This window comes from Hoplias malabaricus, chromosome 8 (assembly GCF_029633855.1).
Source record: "Hoplias malabaricus isolate fHopMal1 chromosome 8, fHopMal1.hap1, whole genome shotgun sequence".
Lineage (NCBI taxonomy): Eukaryota > Metazoa > Chordata > Actinopteri > Characiformes > Erythrinidae > Hoplias > Hoplias malabaricus.
Genome location: NC_089807.1, coordinates 25,543,136 through 25,558,443, shown reverse-complemented (window position 1 = coordinate 25,558,443; position 15,308 = coordinate 25,543,136).

Sequence of the window (15,308 nt, the reverse complement as noted above, 5' to 3'; positions counted from 1 at the left end):
TTTCGATTCAAGATGGCCGCCATATGCAAATGAACCTCTTCGGCTTATTTTATGTTTTACTTAAAAATCTATAACAAACTCATGGTTTACTCAAATGTGTTTACATTTCATATTCTACTTTCAGACATGATTCTGAGGTAGCTTGTCAAAGGAGAAGCCAATATTCATATAGGGGGCGCTGTAAATGCTTCAAGTTTATATCTCAGCATCCGTAAGGCGGATCGGACCGCCGCTTGGCATGCTGCTTCTATGGGCAAGGCTGTAGAGGGAAAATTAAGGACAACTCGATTCGAGCAAAATTGTGATTGTCATCGACCAATCAGCTGTCATCAGCTGTTTGACAACCTTAACAAGGTCCAATCATCATGGGATTTGACTGGTATGTCCCTGGGAGGCCTCCCTAAGAGCAGAAAAATTGTCATAACGATAGCCATTAGGGGTCGCTATATCAAGAAAATATTATATATCTCTGTGAAAATTAAGCATATTGACACGCAGTTTGCTTCTCTTTATACTCTGCAGAGGGCCTAACAACTTTGTAATTGCAAGTGTTGTCAAAAAATGCTTTGCTTTTTCTCAGTTTCCAAATGTTCAAAATTGAAGCTTTTCGAACTAGTCCGTGGAATTTTGCGATATTCACAAACAGTTGACCTTGTTGGAATCTGCAGAGTCTGTAGGTAAATAATTATCAAAAAAAGTTCAACATTTGGACAAACTTTTGTTGTAATAAAACAATTAATTGAAGTGTGGGGAGCTTTAAACATTCTTTTAGCTATAACTCAAACAAATTAAGTCCAATCAAGACCAAACGTGACAGAAGTATGTATGGTCTTGTCCTGAAGACGTATGTACAATATGATTAAAATTTACCAAAAGGGGGCGCTACAATTAGACAAAAACTGATTAAATGGGCTTTTTTATGTTATAGCGCCATATAGGAACGCAGTGGCACCCCAACTTAATTATGACATCTGGTCCTCAGTCTGATCAAGTATGTGACGTTTTAAAATTTTTGGGGAAAGCATTTTTGAGTTATAGGTGTATATTAGTGTACACATATAGCTTATATTTGACTTGAGGAATACATGCTAGATCTGTGTTATTGGGAGTGGCCTGTAAGCTACATAGTAATAAAAGTGCAACAATTTTTTGTTAAAGTTCAGATCCTTAGGATTCAGCTGATACCGTACATGCCCATGTTAGGTAAATATCCACATAGGAGTACATGCTTAAATCTTTCTGTATGTGCTTTCATGGCTGATCTAAAAATATGGGAAAGTAGTCATTTCTCACCAGCAGATGGCAGTCTAAGACTATACATTGTGCTGTTGAACTACAGTGGCTCTGAGACATTATGCAAAATGCAATGTGGAGCAAAGACCATAAGGCCCAGAAACACCTCCCTTGGCAGCAAGGTCCAGCAGGTGTAAAATGACTCAGCCAAGGAAAATGACATTCTTTGGCCAGATGGTGGCGCTATAGCAAAGGGAAAAGCATTGAGGTCTATATCTCCTACACCGTAAGGCCTAGAGATGAAATCTTTTTGTCCCTTATTCCTTGGCTTAAGACAAACTAATTTGCTGTTGGATCATAAAGCTCAGCCCACTTAGATTTTGAGCTAATTTGCATAATTTGCAAAACATACTTTTGTCAATAAGTCTATGAATTTTTCACCAAGTCCCTTGAGCTTGGTGCCAAAACGTTCACATGAGTCTGACCCTAGGTAATTATAGAATGAATTGACATTTTGATTCATGATGGCAAATGAACCTCTTCAGCTTATCACAGGTTTTACTTGAACATCTCTAACTCCATACTTTGCTCAAATGGGTTCAAATTTAAGATTCTACTTATAGAAATGCTTTTAAAGGTAGCATGGCAGCGATGTAGGCCTATTGCTTCCAAACAGGCCTGTTAAGCGAGAACCCCGTTAATTGCCGCTTGCGGCTATATTTTGTTATTATTAGGCTTCCGAGCACAACGTGCAAAGGAAGCCTATTGTTTTAGTTCTGATTTTTATTATTATTATTATTATTATTATTATTATTCCGAACAAAAATTCTGCCTTAAAACGGATCGCACAGCCCAAACCGAAAGGCCTACAGACTTGGTACTTGGTCAAAAGATAGTAAACCCTCCCGCTACTCAGGCGCAAAATATCAGCCTGATTGGCCTCAAGGGGGCGCTACAGCGACAGAAAACGCTTTCATTAAAGGATTTTCCACGCCGTGTGGAGTAGAGACGAATTTTTTTTTTTCTCCATGATCCTTGGGTCCCGATGAATCAAAAAGGTACATAGAACCACTAAGCTCCGCCCACTTAGATTTTTTGCTAATTAGCATAATTCGCAAAATCTATTTTCGCGAACTAGTCCCTGGATTTTTGTCTGATCCCCATGACCTTGGTGTCAAAACGTTCACATGAGGGAGCTGGTCAATAATTATTACAAACATCCTGACATTTCGAAACAAGATGGCCGACATATGCAAATGAATGTGTACCGTGAATTGCAAATTTTACTCAAATATCTGTAACTCCTTTATGCTTAACTCAAATCTGATGACCTTTCACACGTTGCTTCTAGACATGATTCTGAGGTAGCATGCATTTGCTGTTGCATGAAATATTATACGGGGCGCTGTTATAGCTAACATTGTCTTTTGGCTAATATCTCAGCATCTACAAGGCCAATTAAGTTGACATTTGGCATGCTGGTTCTGTGAGCAAGCCTACATATGGGAAATTAAGGACGACTCAATACGGGCACGTTTAACGATGTCAACAGCCAATCAAAGTTCAGTTTTTCTTCATCATTTTTTTGACAGGCTTAACAATGCCCAATCATCATGGCATTTGCATGGTATGTTCATGGACACACTTTGTATTTGCAGAAAAATTTTCGTGTTGATAGCCATAAGGGGGCGCAATTTATTTTTTAAACATGAAATATGGAATATCTCAGTGAAAATTTGACTTATCGACATGTTAATAATTTCATAATACACTCTACCTAGTGTCTAACAATATTGCAATTGCAACTATTTAGAAAAAAAGTATAGATTTTCTTCAATTGTCAGGTATGTGATTATGGAATTTATCGTACTAGTCCGTGAGTTTTGGTCCTATCAACACACAATTGGTCTCATTGCAAAGTGTCTTGCCTGTAGGTACATAATTATTAAAAAAATGTTTAGATTTGGACACGCTGTTGCTACAATACGTCAACAAACACAAGTGGGCGGAGCCCGATGCACTCTTTTAGCTATAACTCATTCAATCTTTACCCAAATCAAACCAAAATGGGTACACATGTGCAAGATCTTCCTCTGAAGAAGTGTTTCAAATATGATCAAAATGCACATACAGAGGGCGCTAGAATTGGAAAAAATACTTAAAAAAAGGTTTTTATTTGTTATAGCGCCACCTATGGATGCAGTACCAACAAAATGTATTGATCTGTTCTGAAGCACATATGAAAGAAGCTTGTGTTTTTTCATAACATTTGGCAAAAGCATTTTTGACTTACAGCTGTTTATGTGTCATATTTAGAATGCAAGTTACCCACCAGTGCTAAGCAGAGCCTGGATGTCACGCAGTAATGAAATTTAAACTTTTTTTGATAATTATTAAACTTCAGGTTCTTGTGATTCTGCTGATACCACATATGTCCATATTAAGTCATTAAGCACAGACTAGTTCGCGGTCAAACATATGTGAGTTATTCTCAGCAATGTATTCAAAGGCATTATTGAAGAGTCCCCCTTTCCCCCTTCTCTTTCTGACATGCTCTCTGCCTCTTATCTCTCTCTCTCTCTCTCTCTCTCTCTCTCTCTCTCTCTCAGATTCAAATAGCTTTACTAAGAGACAACAGTAGTAAATAATAAAAATAATAATTAAATTATATATTTTTCCAACATTTACAAATTTATATAACATATGAATATATATACACACAAGCTGTATATGTGTACCTGTATAGCATATACATACATACTTATTGGGCATATGTTGTAAGTAGTGATGCATGGGTTATACTGATGTCGGTGCTACCCACTGTCTCTCAGGCAGTGACAGACTGATACACACTGTGCAGTTAAGAGGGCTGAGAGCCCATCATCCAGGGATTATCTTGTCTTATCTTATTATTAACAAAATGTAATGATTTGTTTTGGAGCACCTATGAAAGAAGCTTGTGACGTTTCATAACATTTGACAAAAGCATTTTTGAGTTACAGCTGTTCATGTATGATATTTTTAAGGCAAGTCACAGAACTCTTTTAGTAGCATCTGGATGCCATGCAGTAATGGAATTCCACATTTTTTTTAATAATCCTTAAGGTTCAGGTTCTTGTGATTCTGCTGATACCAAATATGTGCATATCAGGTCATAATTCAGATTGTAGTTCATGTTCAAATGTATGTGGGTAAAGCTCCAACAGCACTGCTTGGTTTGATCCACAAGGTCCAGTATAACACACCACCACCAGATGGCAGTGTTGCACTGTGAATAATCCACCACCCATCTCATAATGCTTAGCAATGGTGCTTGAGCCTCACAGACAGATCAAAATCAGAAATTTTGGATGTCTTAAGTCAGCAGAGAGTATGCAATGTTGTGTATGATCTCAAAGTGGCAAACGTAAGCAAATGTATTGCCTACAAAGCGAGGAAGCCGTAAATCGCCGCTTGCGGCTATATTTAGGCTTCCGAGCACAAAGTGCAAAGGAAGCCTATTGTTTTTGTTCTGATTTTTATTATTATTATTCTTCCTAATAAAATTCTGCCTTAAAACGGATCGCACAGCCCAAACCGTAAGGCCTACAGACTTCATATTTGGTCAAAAATTAGTAAACCCCCCCGCTACTCAGGCGCAAAATATCAGCTTGATTGGCCTCAAGGGGGCGCTGCAGCGAAAGAAAACGCTTTCATTAAAGGATTTTCCACGCCGTGTGGCGTAGAGACGAAATTTTTGTTTCTACATGTTCCTTGGGTCCCGATGAATCAAAAAGGTCGATACAACCACTAAGCTCCGCCTACTTAGATTTTTTGCTAATTAGCATAATTTGCAAAATTTATTTTTGTGAACTAGTCCCTGGATTTTTGTCTGATCCCCATGACCTTGGTGTCAAAACGTTCACAGGAGTGAGCTGGTCAATAATTATCAAAAACATCCAGACATTTCGAAACAAGATGGCCGACATATGCAAATGAATGTGTACCGTGAATTGCAAATTTTACTCAAACATCTCTAACTCCTTCATGCTTAACTCAAATCTGATGACCTTTCACACGTTGCTTCTAGACATGATTCTGAGGTAGCATGCATTTGCTGTTGCATGAAATATTATAGGGGGCGCTGTTATAGCTAACAATGTCTTTTGGCTAATATCTCAGGATCTACAAGGTCAATTAAGTTGACATTTGGCATGCTGGTTCTGTCAGCAAGCCTACATATGGGAAATTAAGGACGACTCAATACGGGCACGTTTAACTATGTCAACAGCCAATCAAATTTCAATTTTTTTTCATCATTTTTTTGACAGGCTTAACAATGCTCAATCAACATGGCATTTGCATGGTATGTTCATAGGCACACTTTGTATTTGCAGAAAAAATTTCGTGTTGATAGCCACAAGGGGGCGCAATTTATTTTTTAAACATGAAATATGAAATATCTCAGTGAAAATTTAACCTATCGACATGTTAATAATTTCATAATATACTCTACCTAGTGTCTAACAATATTGCAATTGCAACTATTTAGAAAAAAATTATAGATTTTCTTCAATTGTCAGGTATGTGATTATGGAATTTATCGTACTAGTCCGTGAGTTTTGATCCTATCATCACACAATTGGTCTCATTGCAAAGTGTATTGCCTGTAGGTAAATAATTATCAAAAAAATGTTTAGATTTGGACACGCTGTTGCTGCAATACGTCAACGAACACAAGTGGGCGGAGCCCAATGCACTCTTTTAGCTATAACTCATTCAAACTTCACTCAAATCAAACCAAAATTGGTACACATGTGCATGGTATGACTCTGAAGAAGTGTATCAATTATGATCAAAATGCACATACAGGGGGCGCTAGAATTGGAAAAACTACTTAAAAATATGTTTTTTAATTTGTTATAGCGCCACCTATGGATGCAGTACCAACAAAATGTATTGATCTGTTCTGAAGCACATATGAAAGAAGCTTGTGTTTTTTGGCAAAAGCATTTTTGACTTAAAGCTCTTTATGTGTCATATTTAGAATGCAAGTTACACACCAGTGCTAAGCAGAGCCTGGATGCCACGCAGTAATGAAATTTCAACTTTTTTTTGATAATTATTAAAGTTCAGGTTCTTGTGATTCTGCTGATACCACATATGTCCATATTAAGTCATTAAGCACAGACTAGTTCGCGGTCAAACATATGTGAGTTATTCTCAGCAATGTATTCAAAGGCATTATTGAAGAGTCCCCCTTCCCCCCTTCCCTCCTATTCCTTCTGACATGCTCTCTGCCTCTTATCTCTCTCTCTCTCTCTCTCTCTCTCTCTCTCTCTCTCTCTCTCTCATTCGCTCTCACAGATTCTAATAGCTTTACTAAGAGACAACAGTAGTTAATAATAAAAATAATAATTAAAATATATATTTTTCCAACATTTACAAATTGATGTAACATATGAATATATATATATATATACACAAGCTGTATATGTGTACCTGTATAGCATATACATACATACTTATTGTGTATATGTTGTAAGTAGTGATGCATGGGTTATACTGAGGTCGGTGCTACCCACTGTCTCTCAGGCAGTGACAGACTGATACACACTGTGCAGTGAAGAGGGCTGGGAGCCCATCATCCAAGGATTATCTTATCTTATCTTATTATTAACAAAATGTAATGATTTGTTTTGGAGCACATATGAAAGAAGCTTGTGACGTTTCATAACAATTGACAAAAGCATTTTTGAGTTACAGCTGTTCATGTGTGATATTTTTAAGGCAAGTCACAGACCTCTTTTAGTAGCATCTGGATGCCATGCAGTAATGGAATTCCACATTATTTTAATAATCATTAAGGTTCAGGTTCTTGTGATTCTGCTGATATGTGCATATCAGGTCATAATTCAGATTGTAGTTCATGTTCAAATGTATGTGGGTAAAGCTCCAACAGCACTGCTTGGTTTGATCCAGAAGGTCTAGTACAACACACCACCACCAGATGGCAGTGTTGCACTGTGAATAATCCACCACCCATCTCATAATGCTTAGCAATGGTGCTTGAGGCTCACAGACAGATCAAAATCAGAAATTTTGGATCTCTTAAGTAAGCAGAGAGTATGCAATGTTGTGTATGATCTCAAAGTGGCGAAAGTAAGCAAATTTATTGCCTAAAAAGCGAGGAAGCCGTAAATCGCCGCTTGCGGCTATATTTATTATTATTATTCTTTTTCTTTTTCTGCCATAAAACGAATCGCACAGCCCAAACCGTAAGGCCTAGACACTTGAGACTTGGTCAATAGGTAGTAGTCGGTCTCGCTACTCAGGCGCAAAATATCAGCCCAATTGGCCTCAAGGGGGCGCTACAGCGAAGGAAAACGCTTTCATTAAAAGATTTTCCACCCCGTGTGGCGTAGAGACGAAATCTTTTGTTTCCCTGATTCCTTGGGTCCTGCCGAATCAAAAAGGTACATACAACCACTAAGCTCCGCCTACTTAGATTTTTTGCTATTTTGCATAATTTGCAAAACCTACTTTTATGTACTCCTCCGTGGATTTTTGTCCAATTTTCTTGAGCTTGGTGTCAAAATGTTCGCAGGAGCCTGTAGTTTAATAATTATCAAAAAAACGTTGAAATTTCGATTCAATATGGCCGCCATATGCAAATGAACCTCTTCGGCTTATTTTATGTTTTACTTAAAAATCTATAACAAACTCATGGTTTACTCAAATGTGTTTACATTTCATATTCTACTTTCAGACATGATTCTGAGGTAGCTTGTCAAAGGAGAAGCCAATATTCATATAGGGGGCGCTGTAAATGCTTCAAGTTTATATCTCAGCATCCGTAAGGCGGATCGGACCGCCGCTTGGCATGCTGCTTCTATGGGCAAGGCTGTAGAGGGAAAATTAAGGACAACTCGATTCGAGCAAAATTGTGATTGTCATCGACCAATCAGCTGTCATCAGCTGTTTGACAACCTTAACAAGGTCCAATCATCATGGGATTTGACTGGTATGTCCCTGGGAGGCCTCCCTAAGAGCAGAAAAATTGTCATAACGATAGCCACTAGGGGGCGCTATATCAAGAAAATATTATATATCTCTGTGAAAATTAAGCATATTGACACGCAGTTTGCTTCTTTTTATACTTTGCACAGGGCCTAACAACTTTGTAATTGCAAGTGTTGTCAAAAAATGCTTTGCTTTTTCTCAGTTTCCAAATGTTCAAAATTGAAGCTTTTCGAACTAGTCCGTGGAATTTTGTGATATTCACAAACAGTTGACCTTGTTGGAATCTGCAGAGTCTGTAGGTAAATAATTATCAAAAAAAGTTCAACATTTGGACAAACTTTTGTTGTAATAAAACAATTAATTGAAGTGTGGGGAGCTTTAAACATTCTTTTAGCTATAACTCAAACAAATTAAGTCCAATCAAGACCAAACGTGACAGAAGTATGTATGGTCTTGTCCTGAAGACGTATGTACAATATGATCAAAATTTACCAAAAGGGGGCGCTACAATTGGACAAAAACTGATTAAATGGGCTTTTTTATGTTATAGCGCCATCTAGGAACGCAGTGGCACCCCAACTTAATTATGACATCTGGTCCTCAGTCTGATCAAGTATGTGACGTTTTAAAATTTTTGGGGAAAGCATTTTTGAGTTATAGGTGTATATTAGTGTACACATATAGCTTATATTTGACTTGAGGAATACATGCTAGATCTGTGTTATTGGGAGTGGCCTGTAAGCTACATAGTAATAAAAGTGCAACAATTTTTTGTTAAAGTTCAGATCCTTAGGATTCAGCTGATACCGTACATGCCCATGTTAGGTAAATATCCACATAGGAGTACATGCTTAAATCTTTCTGTATGTGCTTTCATGGCTGATCTAAAAATATGGGAAAGTAGTCATTTCTCACCAGCAGATGGCAGTCTAAGACTATACATTGTGCTGTTGAACTACAGTGGCTCTGAGACATTATGCAAAATGCAATGTGGAGCAAAGACCATAAGGCCCAGAAACACCTCCCTTGGCAGCAAGGTCCAGCAGGTGTAAAATGACTCAGCCAAGGAAAATGACATTCTTTGGCCAGATGGTGGCGCTATAGCAAAGGGAAAAGCATTGAGGTCTATATCTCCTACACCGTAAGGCCTAGAGATGAAATCTTTTTGTCCCTTATTCCTTGGCTTAAGACAAACTAATTTGCTGTTGGATCATAAAGCTCAGCCCACTTAGATTTTGAGCTAATTTGCATAATTTGCAAAACATACTTTTGTCAATAAGTCTATGAATTTTTCACCAAGTCCCTTGAGCTTGGTGCCAAAACGTTCACATGAGTCTGACCCTAGGTAATTATAGAATGAATTGACATTTTGATTCATGATGGCAAATGAACCTCTTCAGCTTATCACAGGTTTTACTTGAACATCTCTAACTCCATACTTTGCTCAAATGGGTTCAAATTTAAGATTCTACTTATAGAAATGCTTTTAAAGGTAGCATGGCAGCGATGTAGGCCTATTGCTTCCAAACAGGCCTGTTAAGCGAGAACCCCGTTAATTGCCGCTTGCGGCTATATTTATTATTATTATTATTCCGAACAAAAATTCTGCCTTAAAACGGATCGCACAGCCCAAACCGTAAGGCCTACAGACTTGGTACTTGATCAAAAGATAGTAAACCCTCCCGCTACTCAGGCGCAAAATATCAGCCTGATTGGTCTCAAGGGGGCGCTACAGCGACAGAAAACGCTTTCATTAAAGGATTTTCCACGCCGTGTGGAGTAGAGACGAAATTTTTTTTTCTTCATGATCCTTGGGTCCCGATGAATCAAAAAGGTACATAGAACCACTAAGCTCCGCCCACTTAGATTTTTTGCTAATTAGCATAATTTGCAAAATCTATTTTCGCGAACTAGTCCCTGGATTTTTGTCTGATCCCCATGACCTTGGTGTCAAAACGTTCACAGGAGTGAGCTGGTCAATAATTATTACAAACATCCTGACATTTCAAAACAAGATGGCCGACATATGCAAATGAATGTGTACCGTGAATTGCAAATTTTACTCAAACATCTGTAACTCCTTCATGCTTAACTCAAATCTGATGATCTTTCACACGTTGCTTCTAGACATGATTCTGAGGTAGCATGCATTTGCTGTTGCATGAAATATTATAGGGGGCGCTGTTATAGCTAACAATGTCTTTTGGCTAATATCTCAGGATCTACAAGGCCAATTAAGTTGACATTTGGCATGCTGGTTCTGTCAGCAAGCCTACATATGGGAAATTGAGGACGACTCAATATGGGCACGTTTAACGATGTCAACAGGCAATCAAAGTTCAGTTTTTTTTCATAGTTTTTTGACAGGCTTAACAATGCCCAATCATCATGGCATTTGCATAGTATGTTCATGGACACACTTTGTATTTGCAGAAAAATTTTCGTGTTGATAGCCACAAGGGGGCGCAATTTATTTTTTAAACATGAAATATGAAATATCTCAGTGAAAATTTAACCTATCGACATGTTAATAGTTTCATAAGACACCCTACCTAGTGTCTAACAATATTGCAGTTGCAACTATTTAGAAAAAAAATTATAGATTTTCTTCAATTGTCAGGTATGTGATTATGGAATTTATCGTACTAGTCCGTGAGTTTTGGTCCTATCAACACACAATTGGTCTCATTGCAAAGTGTATTGCTTGTAGGTAAACAATTATTAAAAAAATAATTAGATTTGGACACGCTGTTGCTGCAGAACGTCAACAAACATGAGTGGGCGGAGCTCGATGCACTCTTTTAGCTATAACTCATTCAAACTTTACCCAAATCAAACCAAAATGGGTACACATGTGCAAGGTATTACTCTGAAGAAGTGTATCAATTATGATCAAAATGCACGTACAGGGGGCGCTACAATTGGAAAAAATGCTTAAAAATATGTTTTTAATTTGTTATAGCGCCACCTAAGGATGGAGTACCAACAAAACGTATTGATCTGTTCTGAAGCACATATGAAAGAAGCTTGTGTTTTTTCATAACATTTGGCAAAAGCATTTTTGACTTACAGCTGTTTATGTGTCATGTTTAGAATGCAAGTTACACACCAGTGCTAAGCAGAGCCTGGATGCCACGCAGTAAAGAAATTTCAACTTTTTTTTGATAATTATTAAACTTCAGGTTCTTGTGATTCTGCTGATACCACATATGTCCATATTAAGTCATTAAGCACAGACTAGTTCGCAGTCAAACATATGTGAGTTATTCTCAGCAATGTATTCAAAGGCATTATTGAAGAGTCCCCCTTCCCCCCTTCCATCCTATTCCTTCTGACATGCTCTCTGCCTCTTATCTCTCTCTCTCTTTCTCTCTCTCTCTCTCTCTCTCTCTCTCTCTCTCAGATTCAAATAGCTTTACTAAGAGACAACAGTAGTAAATAATAAAAATAATAATTAAAATAAATATTTTTCCAACATTTCCAAATTGATTTAACATATGAATATATATATATATACACATACACACAAGCTGTATATGTGTACCTGTATAGCATATACATACATACTTATTGGGCATATGTTGTAAGTAGTGATGCATGGTTTATACTGAAGTCGGTGCTACCCACTGTCTCTCAGGCAGTGACAGACTGATACACACTGTGCAGTGAAGAGGGCTGAGAGCCCATCATCCAAGGATTATCTTGTCTTATCTTATTTTTAACAAAATGTAATGATTTGTTTTGGAGCACATATGAAAGAAGCTTGTGACATTTCATAACATTTGACAAAAGCATTTTTGAGTTACTGCTGTTCATGTATGATATTTTTAAGGCAAGTCACAGAACTCTTTTAGTAGCATCTGGATGCCATGCAGTAATGGAATTCCACATTTTTGTTAATAATCCTTAAGGTTCAGGTTCTTGTGATTCTGCTGATACCAAATATGTGCATATCAGGTCATAATTCAGATTGTAGTTCATGTTCAAATGTATGTGGGTAAAGCTCCAACAGCACTGCTTGGTTTGATCCACAAGGTCCAGTACAACACACCACCACCAGATGACAGTGTTGCACTGTGAATAATCCACCACCCATCTCATAATGCTTAGCAATGGTGCTTGAGGCTCACAGACAGATCAAAATCAGAAATTTATGATCTCTTAAGTCAGCAGAGAGTATGCAATGTTGTGTATGATCTCAAAGTGGCAAAAGTAAGCAAATTTATTGCCTACAAAGCGAGGAAGCCGTAAATCGCCGCTTGCGGCTATATTTATTAGGGGTTCGAGCACGAAGTGCTTGAAACCCTATTATAATTGTTAGGATTTTTATTTTTATTAGGGGTTCGAGCACGAAGTGCTTGAAACCCTATTATAATTGTTAGGATTTTTATTATTATTATTTTTCCGGTTCTTTTTCTGCACTAAAAGTGATCGCACAGCCCAAACCGTAAGGCCTACAGACTTGAGGCTTGGCCAGTAGGTAGTAAACCCTCCCGCTACTCAGGCGCAAAAAATCAGACTGATTGGCCTCATGGGGGCGCTACAGCGAAGGACAACACCTTTTCTTACGGGGCTTCTACCACGTGAGGCGTAGAGACGAAATTTTTTTTCCCCCTGATTCCTTGAGTCCTGCCGAATCAAAAAGGTCGATACAACCACTAAGCTCCGCCCACTTAGATTTTTTGCTATTTTGCATAATTTGCAAAACCTACTTTTGCGTACTAGTCTGTGGATTTTTGTCCAATTTTCTTGAGCTTGGTGTCAAAACGTTCGCAGGAGTCTGAAGCTTAATAATCATCAAAAAAACGTTGACATTTCAATTCAATGTAGCTGCCATATGCAAATGAACCTTATCGGCTTATCACCCGTTTTACATGAACAGCTGTTACTTCTGCATACTTTACTCAAATGGGTTGCAATTTCAGATTCTGCTTAGGGACATGATTTTGAGGTAGCATGTCGTCGGTGGTGCGAAAATTCACATAGGGGGCGCTCTAAATACTAGAAATTCATATCTCAACATCCGCAAGTCCGATCGGTCCGCCGCTTGGAATACAGCTGCTTTAGGCAAGGCTCTAAGTGGAAAATAAAGGACAAGTTGATACTCGCCAAATTGTAACGTCATCGGCCAATCAGAACTCAGCAGCTCCCTGACAAGCTTGACAAAGGTCAATCATTATGATACTTGACTGGCATGTCCATGGACGCACTTCCTAAGAGCAGAAGACGTTTCGTAACAATAGCCACTAGGGGGCGCTATAACAAGAAAATATGTAATATCTCAGCGAAAATTAAGCATATTGACATGCAGTTTGCTGGACTCTGTACTCTTTATATTGCCTAACAACTTTGTAATAGCAAGTATTGTCAAGAAATGTATTGTTTTTTCTCAATGGCCAGTTGTTTGAAAATTGAGGTTTTCGAACTAGTCCGTGGAATCTGATGCTATTCCCAAACAATTGGTCTTGTTGGAATCTGTAGAGTCTGTAGATAAATAATCTTTAAAAAAAAGTATGACTTTTTAACATTATGTTGTTAAACCATGTCAACAAACTGAAGTGTGAGCTGCTTTATAGATTCTTTCATCTATAACTCCAAGAAAAGAAGCCCAATCCAGACCAAACTTTATAGGATTATGTAAGACCATACCCTGAAGGAGCATGTCTATTATGGCCTAAATCCACCCAAGGGGGGCGCTACAATTGGACAATAACTTATTAAAAAGTTTTTTTTGTGTTATAGCGCCATCTAGGATTGCAGTGGCACCACAATTTAATTATGACATCTGCTCCTCAGGCTTATCAAGCTTGTGAAATTTTGAAATTTTTGGTGAAAGCGTTTTTGAGTTATAGGTGTATATATGTGTACATATATAGCATATATTTGACTTGTGGAATACATGCTGGATCTCTCTTTTTGGGAGGGGCCTGTAAGCTACATAGTAATAGAAGTGCAAGTTTTTTTTGATAATTATTAAAGTTCAGATCCTTAGGATTCAGCTGATACCACATATGTCCATGTAAGGTAATTATCCACATAGGAGTACACGCTCAAATATTTCTGTTAGTGAAATATTTCTGATCCAAACAGACTGCCATCTGCTGGTGAGAAATAACAGCTTTCTCATATAAGACTATACATTGTGATGTTGAACTACAGTGGATCTGAGGCAAAATGCAATGTTGAGCAAAGACCATAAGGTCCAGAAACACTTCACTTGCCAGCAAGGTACAGCAGGTATGAAATGACTCAGCCAAGGAAAATGACACTCTTTGGCCACATGGTGGTGATATAGAAAAGGGATACGCGTTTAGGTCTATATCTCCTACACCGTAAGGCCTAGAGACGAAATCTTTTTTTTCCCTGATTCCTTGGCTTAATTCAAACTAATCTGCCATTTGGACCATTTACCTCCGCCCACTTAGATTTTGAGCTAATATGCATAATTAGCTAAACTTACTTTTTTCCACAAGTCTGTGAATTTTTGTCCAATTCTCTTGAGCTTTGTGCCAAAACGTTCACAAGAGTCTGACCATGTCTAATTATAGAATGAATGTTGACATTTCGATTCAAGATGGCTGCCATGTGCAAATGAACCTCTTCGGCTTATCGTATATTTTACTTGAACGTCTGTAACTCCTCCATACTTTATTCAAATGGGTTCAAATTTCAGATTCTACTTAAGGACATGATTTTAAGGGTACCATATCAGCGATGTAGGCCTATTTTTTCCAAACAGGCCTATTCTGCGAGAACCCCGTTAATTGTCGCTTGCGGCTATATTTATTATTATTATTATTATTCTTCCGGTTCTTTTTCTGCACTACAAACAATCGCACAGCCCAAACCGTAAGGCCTACAGACTTGAGGCTTGGTCAGTAGGTAGTAAACCCTCCCGCTACTCAGGCGCAAAATATCAGACTGATTGGCCTCATGGGGGCGCTACAGCGAAGGACAACGCCTTTTCTTACGGGGCTCCTACCACGTGAGGCGTAGAGACGAAGTTTTTTTTCCCCCTGATTCCTTGGGTCCTGCCGAATCAAAAAGGTCGATACAACCACTAAGCTCCGCCC